Source organism: Chrysemys picta, chromosome 1, assembly GCF_011386835.1.
Source record: "Chrysemys picta bellii isolate R12L10 chromosome 1, ASM1138683v2, whole genome shotgun sequence".
NCBI classification, from domain to species: Eukaryota; Metazoa; Chordata; order Testudines; family Emydidae; genus Chrysemys; species Chrysemys picta.
In genome coordinates, this window is record NC_088791.1 from 290,512,982 (window position 1) to 290,525,116 (window position 12,135).

Sequence of the window (12,135 nt, forward strand, 5' to 3'; positions counted from 1 at the left end):
GCATTGGAAAATTTAAGGAGCCATATTATATTAGACCTGGGACACCAGCAGCTGTACACATCAAAGTGACAGCATTATTCACCAACATAATATATAAGTAAAGGAAAAATACAGGTAGTTTTATAATCCTCAGAGAAAATAACTTTCTCTAAAATAACTGACAAAATAATTTTGTAGCCAGTTAGAGCCCCTCTGAGTTAAGAATAGCAAAGAAAATAATTCCTGAAGTCTACTATAAACCAGGTATTTGTCCAGAGAGGTCAGAAAAGTTTGGGGAAGGGACAGAAATTTCAGCCCAGAATGAGGAATTGGAGGAGGTTGGGAACATGCTTCCCTGTGTTGAAGTGAAGTTCAGTGGCAGCACTCCCTCTGAATTCCAGGAGCCATTGTGCCCCTGAAGAATCAATGCGTCTTGGAGTTTCCTGCTGGGTTCATGTACCCACGCACTGAGCCCTTCTGTAGGCTGTGGCTTGGTACCACAACTAAGCCTTAAACCTCAGCCTTATTTGACCTCAAAGCAGTTGACTCAGCATGAAACACCTTTTCCAGTATGCCATGAGTGCTCACTCTCCTTTCAAATCCCAACTTGCTTTTCACCACTGATGGACTCCCGCACTATCTGCTCCTCCCCCATTTCTCAGTGTAGAATGTTAGAATGCCTACGATTCATTCATAATATAGTGCGACTCACATAATATTTCCTGTAGCACTCACTGGATCTTACCTCACCCATTCCTTTGTCCCTTATCTTCAGATCTGTCTGACATAGACTGTAAAATCAGAGAGGCGGGGGACTTGTGTGTTTTAATCGCTGTAATGTGCTATTTGAATTTAAATATATATATATTTAGGATAGGCCTAAGAATAATTAATAATATGCTTAACTGATAGGAATGCCATAAAATCAGTTTTGCAATCTAAGACTCTCTCATTTCAGAATACAAGTGTAGACATTTTGCATCACTAGTCAAGAAGAGATTTGAAGGGCAATGTCTTTAGTAAGTCTTGCCACATACACATGTAAATGCAATAAAATGTCCTATTGCATCAGGACCACAGAAGTTCCCAGATGTAACAGAATATGTCTGCTTTTTCACTGGAGGAATCAAAGGGAGCAGGATTTCTGTAGGCCTCATGGAGGGCCTGGACCCTGAGGCACAACCCAGCATTACAGCTTCCCTCCATTCACCAGCCCAGCTGAGTTTGCGAGGGGAAAGATGAAGGCCCAGGAGAGAAAAGTGTGGGTACAACAAACGGTTCCGCCAATATACAGAACCACACACAATGAGCTAGGGAGCAGAACTGCCTACCAAGCAGCTCCAGTACTGTTTTATGGATTTCAGGAGGATTTCTCCCACCCATTCCCCATGATCTTTTCTCCCATAACGAGCCTGACTACTCAGCCTTGCTGGTAGTTGACCTTAAGACTGCAAAGGCTCAAAACAATAATAATGGGCATACCATACAACTTTCTCCATTAGATCTGTAAAGGCATTTTATCAACATATAGCCTCAAAAAATTACAGCAGCCAAAGAGAGGCTTCACAAGGATAAATAACACAGCTTTACTTTTTCTGTCTAGTGTCTGACAGGAAAATAATAATGTGCTTGCTGAGCTTTTGTCACTTTAATTATGTCAATAACCCTTGGTTCAGTACAGGAGGGAGGGGACTACTTATAGCCAGTATACAGTATTATGGAAATAATTAAACAAAAAAATAAATCCATGCTGTACTCCAAATCAAAATACATGCATCCTTATAAAAAATCTCCTTCACAAGGTAATGTTTTGGCAATGATTCAATGCTAATGAAAGGCTAAATATATAAGAACATAAGAACGGCCATACCTAAGATCCATCTAGCTCAGTATCCTGTCTTCCGACAGTGGCCAATGCCAGGTGCCCCAGAGGGAATGAACAGAACAGGTAATCATCAAGTGATCCATCCCCAGTTGCCCATTCGCAGCTTCTGACAAACAGAGGCTAGGGACACCATTCCTGCCCATCCTGGCTAATAGCCATTGATGGAACTATCCTCCATGAACTTATCTAGTTCTTTTCTGAACCCTGTTATGAAATAATTGACTGTGTTTTCCTTCCTGGTGACCCAGGGCAGATGATCCAAAATGATCCACATGTGGGGGAGCCCCCAGGGTTCAGATTTCCCCATTTCCATGAGTGGTGTGATTAAAAATGATGCTTCCATGGAAACATCACCCTTTGCTTGGCCTGCACAGACACCTCTTTGCTTGAGGTATGTAAGGTTAGAGCTCTGAAGATTTCAGGACAGAGAGTTGTGACACACCTTTCTCAGGGTGCAGAATCAGAACTGGAGGGTCTGAGAATGGATTGTTCTGCTCCCTGCAGTACTAGTCTCTGCACTGCTTCTACATTTTTGCATAGGGTGTAATCCCATGGGGAGCTGCACCACTTCATAGAGTGTAAAGTCGGAAGGGACCCAGAGACCATCTAGTCTGACCTCCTGTATATCACCGACCACCAACACCACCCAGCACCTTCTGTGTCCTGTCTGTGGCTGCTGTGGAGCAACTGCAGAGCCACCACCACCAACTCCAGCCAATGACAATACTGCTCTTTGAGGTGCTGTACTCTCAGCAGCATCCATCCTTTCAGACAGATATTGTCTTCCTGCAGAGAGGGGAGAATCCCTTCCCTATGGAACCCCAACATTTGTGGTGTTGGGATGAAGGGCACTGCCTTCCAAATCTCTTCCCCCCAGAATTGCCTGCCTTGGTACAGAATTGCTCAGAGACCTCTTAAAACAGTTCCCTCTTTGCCTTCTACGTAAACTAATTAAATTGTATTATGATTCCAGGAATAGGGAAGGGTCCCTGTGTTATTACATTTCTTAAAGGAATAAAACTAAAATGTGAGTTCAAAACTCAATAACAAATGACTTCAAGCATGTACCCTTTACCCATCTGCTCCCCTGGACCTTCAACTGTATTCCTATATTGCCTAAATATAAAAATTAAATTTCAGCTAGTAACTCATGCATTCCACTTTTCTTGATCTAGTTCACTTACAGTACAGTAGCCAGAGGATGTATCTTTCAGGAAATGATTTCATGTCCCAGAGAGAGGTACCATCAAGAATTTCCTAGGTCAACCCCTTACAGTAAAAGAACTATTAATTCACTAATTGGAGATGCACTAATCTCTTCTTGAGTAGAAGGTGACATAAATATTGCATCTCCTCGCATATCCCCTAATGCCGTGCAGCCACTTTGTGCCACAATGCTGGCATCATTTCGCTATAAAGTAGATTTAACCAGTCTAGGGAGGATCACACTAGCATAAGAGCATTCTCGGCAGGAATAGGGACAATATATGTACTCGCCCCACTCACATTCCCCACTGCTGATTGAGGGGGTGTGGCCAGAGGTAAAGGGGACTTAGTCAGGATGCACATGCACCATGCCAGTCCTTGGCTGCACCCAGGCCTCTGTAACTGGAGAAAGGTAGAGCAGTCTGAAGGCTACTTTAACCCAGTACAGCAGGACTGACCTTAACAGAGCTATCCCCAGCTCTGGGGTGAGGAGGTGAAACAATGAACTTTAAGCAACCTTTGCACATCTCCCCTTAACCTACTCTCTCTCTGCTCAGTTTAATCACACCCCATAACCTGGTTTATTATCTTTTTTTACCAGCCTCCACAGAAATAATCTCTTTTCTCCCTAACTATAGTAACTAAAATCACACCCCTTCATTATTGGCCTTATAACCGAACACTTTACACTTCCACTATACCAGGGGTCAGCAACCTTTCAGAAGTGGTGTGCCAAGTCTTCATGTATTCACTCTAATTTAAGGTTTCATGTGCCAGTAATAAATGTTAACGTTTTTAGAAGGTCTCTTTCCATAAGTCTATAATATATAACTAAACTATTGTTGTATGTAAAGTAAACAAGGTTTTAAAAATGTTTAAGATGCTTCATTTAAAATTAAATTAAAATGCAGAGCCCCCTGGACCTGTGGCCAGGACCCGGGCAGTGTGAGTGCCACTGAAAATCAGCTCACGTGCCGGCTTTGGCACACGTGCCATAGGTTGCCTACCCCTGCACTATACAGTGTCTCTGTGCAACAGGTATAAGCAATTCTTGCTATTACTGGTACTGTCCACTTTGTTTACATTTGGGGGTACAATCTGTATGATGCCTAAACTTGCATTCTTTTGTAAAATACAATAAACAATTTTCACTTGGACAGAGTCAATGGATTCTTTCCTCATGATCCAGAGTTATTTTAGGATATTTTAAAGCCCAATTAATAACTACTTACATTTTTCTTATAATATTGCTTATGTTGAATCTCCACCTGTGCTATTTTTCTTTTAGATCACTTGCCACTAAATTTGACTTTTTAAAACTATTTTTAGATGATTTGATGTTTATAAGTTGCCACAAGCTCTTAATATCTGTGAACATACTGAGACACAGGAAACTGATTTAGTTTTAAAGTTTGTTGTGTGCTTCCCTGAAAGATAAAATGAGGTATCAGAAGGGAAAAAAAGCCCTACTTATCCTCCATCTGAAAGGTCTGATCAACTGCTTAGACATAGAATCAATGGTGGTCTATTTTTCATAATGGCATATTGATGGTGCAAAAGGAACTTGTTGAAATCCTATCTATTTTGACAGAGGGTCCTGTGGCACCTTTAAGACTAACAGATTCCCTCTGTTGCTTTTTACAGATTCAGACTAACACGGCTACCGCTCTGATACTATCTATTTTGAATAGATGTTCTGTTGGTGATTAATCTACCAATACCTTTTATTTATACAGGTCTCTGAAGCACCATGTCACATCTCAGTGGTGATGCACTGGGATACTTCCTCCGCACCTATTTCACTGCTCTTTACTGCTCAGACCATAAAGCTGCTTTAAAGGATGTAACTGGGTATGAGTGTATGTATATATGTTAATGCACATCTTAATATAGTGTATTATAGTAACCAATCTATAAGGTGTTTTTAAATTATTCTTGAACTCAAGCAATATCCAAGGCACTGCAATCCTTCTTACATTTATCAAATCCAAAATCCAGCATTAAATATAGTTGCCTCCCAACTATTTCACAATGTGAGAAATTTAGAAACCACCATATAAAAGTCATTTGTTACATCACCTATGATAAAACAGATCAATTTCTTTATTGCATTTAGATGATGGAGCCATTTTAGCCTTAGAATACTCCCTGCCCACATACATTCCTATTAGTTATGCAGCTTTAAACTCTTTCAGACTTTACCTGGCAACATACTGCTCTTTATCACACACACACACACCCCAATGGATGGTAAAAAAGAGAAAATCAAAGACATAGGAACTGTATTTCTTAAACAGACAAATGTAGGAAGTCAAATATACTGACCTATGAACAGATTAGTGAACAGTCAAAGTACATTTGTTTTCATGATCCTTCTGTGATAGCATAGAGGAGCAGATTGATAATTAACGTGGTCACTCCACCACAGTTTGCAGGAGTGGGCTAAGCTGAACACCTCCTACCCACTTTGTCCATAATTTAATGTGTTCACTGTCCTCCAGATGGACTTCTGGTAGAAAAACTATTTGTGCATTTCTCTCTAAGATTCAGCTGCTTAATCAGAACTAAATACTTGGAATGTTTCATATTATAATAACCAAAATCATAGGGAAAATCCATGTTCAGGCAGTTAAATAAAAGGGACATGGTTTTCAAAGGTGCTGAAGCCCCATGTGCTTCACTGGCACGTTTAGAACCTTTGGAAAATTTGGCTTCAATGTATCCATTTATTATTTTTTTGAAAAAATCCCTCAACTTCTAAGCCCACCCTGTAGAGAGGGCTCCCAAATGATTGCATCCTACCCATGTTCATGTTTCATGTAAAGATTCCTTTGGCAGGTTGCTTTACTTGGTCCACGGCAAATTAAATCTACAGTTTGCGTGGATAGCCACAACTTTACAAAATAAAATCAAAACATAAATCTAGATGTCTGTTGACACAAAGTCAATTGTTGACTTAAACCTATAAAAGCCTGGCTGAAGTGATCTCAGTCCAGGCAGCTCTCCGAGTTATGAAAAATGACATAATTAAAAAAAGACACACTACCACATCAATGTTCTTCACTAGCTTTAGTCAAGACAGGGGAGTGTACGACAAGTGACAAACGCACCTGGACTCTTTTTTTTCCACTGCTTTAAAAAAAAAAGCAGTACAGTATTCTATAGTCATAGTCCGAAATATTACAGCTTCCAATAGTGCTGCTGCAGTGTTTAGAGGGACAACTGTAGAGTATTGTTCTATTTTTAAGGGTTCAGAGAGGTTATAGTTGAATTATCTCATGCATCTAAATCAAAGATCTCCCCCATCTAACCTCTTAATATATCACCCCTCTGTCCCTGACCTCATCCATCTCCCTCTTCTTTAACTCTTCCTTTCTATCAGCCAACATGTATTCTTTGATATCACCTTCCTGCCTTCCTTATTGTTCCCCTATCTCCCTCCTCCTTTTAGGCTAAAAAAATCCTTAATTGTCTTGTCAGCTTCCACTGCTTAGATTTCCTTCATGCCAACTTTCTTCTTGATCCTTTCCAAGCTGTCTTCTACACTCCATACTATTATTTGTTAAAGAAATTTGTGGCCTTGGTTCTTCCTCCATTTTCCATTATTTGATTCTGTACTTTCACTTACATGCACTAAGGTTTTGTGATCAGGGATTATTAACTGGCCCTCAGTTTAGCCTAAAGTCTTTCGGTGCTAGGGTTTTTGTCCTTTCCGTAGCCTTTCACTGCTAAAGTTTGCATTCCTTGATTCACTTCCACCAGACATCAGAACTGTCAATTCAGCAAAACTCTTTTAAAAAAGGAAGTTTTCAACTGAATTTCAAGTCTTGCTTTTCAATTTCAAGTTTAGTCCAGTTTTATGGTTTTGTTTGAGGTATTTTTAAAATCAAGTACTTTGAGATACTTTATATCTCAAATTCAATTTATATAATGTATTGTAAGGCAAATTTCACTTCTTTTAAAGCCAAATGCATATTTTTCTTGATCTGCTTCCATGATATCTTTCTGCCATTCTCCGGGTAAAATCTTAATAAAAGAAACTTGTCTCTGAGATGCAGAAAAGAGCTACCGTATTGGATATAACTGTCAGATGATTTACAGAAGCACAGAAATTAAAGATGGAAATTATCTATCAGGTCACCCAGTTCGTTCCACTTGCAGTGCAAATTACTCATTATAATACATTTTTATGCCATCTCCAGTACAGTATTAAATGATGCAGGAGCGTCTGGAACTTCCTTTGGGTCCAATTGTGCTGCCTTTACTCATGTCGAGTAGTTCCTTACTCAGCAAGTAATCCCAGTGAAGTCACTGCTGAAAATGAATAGAAGTAGCTGAATCAGTTCCTTTTATAAGCTAATCCAGAGTCTAACCAAGCTCAGTAGAATGAGATTGCACACACACACACCACAGTGCCAATACTTAGCCTATTTTTTTATCTTAATTTCCTTCTATTGCTCCTAGTCATGGACCAGTCCACCAGAATACTAAAACACATGATTTTCAGCATGTGAGTAGTCCCTTGGAAGTTGTGCTTAACATTATTCACATGCGTATGTGCTTTTGCTGAAACAGTAGTTACACATTTCAGTCTGTGTACACAGTGACCGCATGCTCCTACTATCATTTGGCCAAGATAAACTTACTTTTTTCAATCACTCTCTCCATCTCATCAATAATATCTTGCTTTTCTTTAAGTTCTCTCTTTATATACATCTTTCAATTAGTGTAGATATATATTATTCTAGATGAGGGGTACAATTTTCAAAAGTGCTTTCTTGTAAAATAGGGCCTGAGTCCTAGTTTCAAAAGTAATTTAGGCACTTAGGCTTTTTCAAAGATGGAATAAGTTCCTAGCCACCTAGCAATAAGCATTAGACACCTAATTCCCATTGAAACCTAATCAGCTTCTGAAAATCTCAGTAGGCTTCTATCTACATCTTTAGAAAATCTGACCCTTAGAAAAACATTACTTGGGGTCTAATCAGCAATCCTGCAATCACTGAAACCAATCACAGAACTCCCATTGATTTTCATGGCAGCTGGATCAGGCCCTAATACATCCCAAATTATATTTTAATGATACTATGACAAGGCAGGGATTTTCTCTGAAATGCTCCTTTACACTTTTGTGATTAATGCACTTGCAGAAGTTCACATTTTCAACAGGAGCCCATCTTTTTCAGAGTTTCTCTTTAGCTTAATTATCCAATGGTTACTTGCAGTGAGAAGTGAACCCACTAAGCATCCTTCAAGGGTTTGGTTTGTGTGTAATTACCAGAACAAGCTAGTTATACAGTGTGGCAGAAAACACTATTCCGAATATGTCATTTCCATAGATGTCTCCCCAGGTTGGGAGGCTCACTCGCAGCTGCAGTGCAAACATATCCAAAGAGCCATTCTCTGGCCACTCCCTGTCTCTGGCCATGTGATGGGGAAGTAGGGTTGCCAGGTGTACGTTTTTTTACCAGAATGCCCAGTCGAAAAGGGACCCTGGGGGCTCTGGTCAGCACCACTGACCAGGCCATTAAAAGTCTGGTTGGCTGCACAGACAGGATCCCTACCCAGCTCCCCAAAACTCCCAGGAAGCTGCTGGCATCTCTCTCTGGATCCTAGGCAGAGTCATGGCTACGGGGGTTCTATGTGCTGCTCTTACCCCAAGCACCAGCTCAGTAGCTCCCATTGGCCAGGAACTGCGCCCAATGGGAGCTGAGGGGACAGCATCTTCAGGCATGGGCAGAGCACAGAGCCATGTGGTCGTGCTTCCGCCTAGGAGCTGGAGGGAGATGTTGCTGCTTCCCGGGAGCCGCCTGAGGTAAATGCCACCTGAAGCCCGCACCAACCCCCTGCCCAGCCCTGAGCCCCCTCCTATACCCCAAACCCTGGCCCCACCCCAGAGTCCACACCCCTAGCTGGTGTCCTCATCCGCCCTGCGCTCCCTACCCCAGCCCAGAGCCCTCTTCTCTGCAGAACCCACAGCTGGAGTCCTCACCCCCTCTCCCCCCCAACCCCCCTGCCCAACCTGGTGAAAATGAGCGAGTTAGCGAGGTGCAGGAGAACGAGTGACAGAGGGAGATGGGATGGAGTGAGCAGGAGCATGGCCTTGGATAAGGAGCAGGGCAGGGGCGGGGCAAGGGTGTTCAGTTTTCTTCAAATAGAAAGTTGGCAACCCTATGGGAAAGTGTGAATGCCAAGAAAGTTCTACTAACCCCTCTCCAATCCACAATGAAGTTTGGATGACTGTCACTACAAGGACAGCAAGGAGTGGCAAAATCCATTCTAGGCTGCAGCCACTACTACACTACAGGGCCCAGAGGTTAGTCCAGTGGTTTGGGCACTAGTTTGGGACTTGGAAGACCTGCATTCCATTTCCTGCTCTGCCAAAGGCTTCCTATGTGACTTTGGGCAAATCATGTCATCTCTCTGTGCCTTTGTTCCCCATCTGAACTATGGGGATAACAGCACTTTCCTACTTCACAGGTGTGTTGTGAGGATAAATACAGTATAGATGGAGATAGATAAACTATACTACTAGTAATGAGGGCTAAGTACCTTAGGGAGATTGTACAATTTCCCAGAAAGTGTTCTGTTATTTTCAAGAGACGCTACACTGTCTTCAGCAAACATGTTTCAGTGTGTACCACTGTTCCTTTAATCAGGGGCATTATTATATTTTTCTTAGTACTATGGGCCAGGTTGTCAGCCACGACATCCAATATGATGCCTAAAAGCATTTATGCTCACAAAAATGTGCATGCTCTGTTTAACCATCCATTTTGCAGAATTACTTTTGTAGGTGCACAATAAATAGCTGAAGCTGAAAAGTGGCCTTTTGGAGTAAATGAGGCCTGGAATCTATCTGCTTACCAGAGCTAGCTAGATGAATCACTCCACAATGAATAAATATTGCAGCACATATAGGCCAGTGCATACATTTTCCAAAAGTGACCACTGATTGTGAATGCATTCTCTGAAAAGCAGGCCCTTTAAGGTGGCTCTAACAAAAACAGAGGGACTCAATATCATATCATTGTTGAAATTTTAGGTCTAGATTCACTAGCACTGCTGCAGATACATGTACATTGACCCCGAGAAAGGCAGGCAGTGTTGCTGCCAACTAATCTTGGGGTTTCTTCTGTGGTGGTGAACCCCCCTAACAAAGGCTGTGGAGGAAATATACCTTTTTCTCCTAGTTGCTCAAATATCATAGTGATGGATGGTTTCAGAGTAGCAGCCGTGTTAGTCTGTATCCGCAAAAAGAACAGCTATAGCTATATGCATCCGAAGAAGTGGGCTGTAGTCCACGAAAGCTTATGCTCTAATAAATTTGTTAGTCTCTAAGGTGCCACAAGTACTCCTGTTCTTTTTATAGTGATGGATGTTACATGAGAACCCAGACAGAGAGACATACCATCACTGGTAATACTGCTACGTCCCTTTCCTGGCCAATATGTCCCACTTTATGGGCTGTGTTGATGCCTTATAATCCTCCTTGAGACAACTGAGGTTATGGCCCTTTGCAACATGGATGACGGTCCATTGTCAGGCACTGTTCTATAGCGTAAACACTGGAGTAAACCCTGCACTGAATCTGGTCCATGGCCCATAAAATTAATATATTGCTCAGAATCATGTGGCGCAAAGGGGGGAATTAAGGTCTTGTTTATGACAGTCTTGGCTCTGAATTTCCTTGCTTTTGGCAGTTGCTCTCTGTATTGTATTATTTTAATAATGGTTTCCTTCATTATATTACCCTTCCTTCTTGCATCTAGAATTATTGAGTAATGTGGTAGGTTGCTGGATGTGAGGAGCTGTCCTGAACAGTATTGGGTTGTCAGTTACCTAAGGCTTCTGATAAGAATACACAAACAATGATTTTCCCCAGTCTTGTGAATGTAGCAGCATTGAAATTACTGATCGCCTAGCCTAACCTAGACTTACTTATTTAGAGAAATAAAATTGTAGTCTTTCTTTTAATGAGAGTGCAGAATGCTGTCCACATCATAGATTAATCCTTTTTAAAGCAGGAACACTGTGTATAATTTTCTACATAAATGGAAAAAAAAGTAATCTTATCTACTGCATATCCCCTTTCAGCGTTATGCAGGTTTAGCCAGGCTAAAGCTGTTGACAGAAATTTCTGCACTCAGATGAGAATCAAAGATGAGAAGAGGTAGTGCAATGGTGATGGAAAAGCTTTATATAATGAGACAAATCCCAGAATCTCTAGGGAGCTCATTCAGCATGGAAACCATTTCATGTTTCTTTCATTATGGGAATGATATTCTATCTATTAAAAGTACAGAAGTGAGATTGTCCATGCAGTTATTTTAATAGGATGATTCTGTGTGGATCACCATTTGGTTTAGAGTCTATTTGTTGACCACGCTTCAAACAATTCAATCTATCATAGTATGGAGGCTATAGCACCCCTTATTGTATAAATCTGTCAAGGCGTTACAATATAAACAACACAATCTACTAGCAAAACTATTATTCGAGGAGTCCATTTAGTTTCATAAACTTTCCCAGTTCTCTGACACCTTAAACAAAATATGACAGGCATTTTATATTGTATAGTATACAAGAAAAATCACTTACTGTATATATATAAAAAAGAACTTATCTAGTGACTCTGCCAATGAAGAGAAGAAAGAAAAAATAATGGAAAGTAGGAATCACTCTGTGATATTTTGTATTAAATTTTGAAGTGCACCAGTAAGGTCATAATTTCTGTGATCTTTGGAAAGATATCTTTTCAGTGCATGGTTAGATATACTTGGGGTGGGAGGATGCCTATCAGAGTTGTATAAAGTACCCCATGTTGCAGTAAAGCTGTTTCTTCTTTTGAATAGTCAATGTTAATTTTTGCTAAGATGAAGATGTTTGTTTTTCTCTCTCCTCACTGTTTTTCATCCTAATATAAGATGTTGCTTAGAGTATATTGTCCGAGGTGTAATGTCATATATATTGACATAGCATGTTGTGGAAATTGCAAATGCTAGCTAGTCTTGGGGAAAAAAATATCAAAAGCTGAAGCTCAAGGCAAAAATATGCCTCGCTCA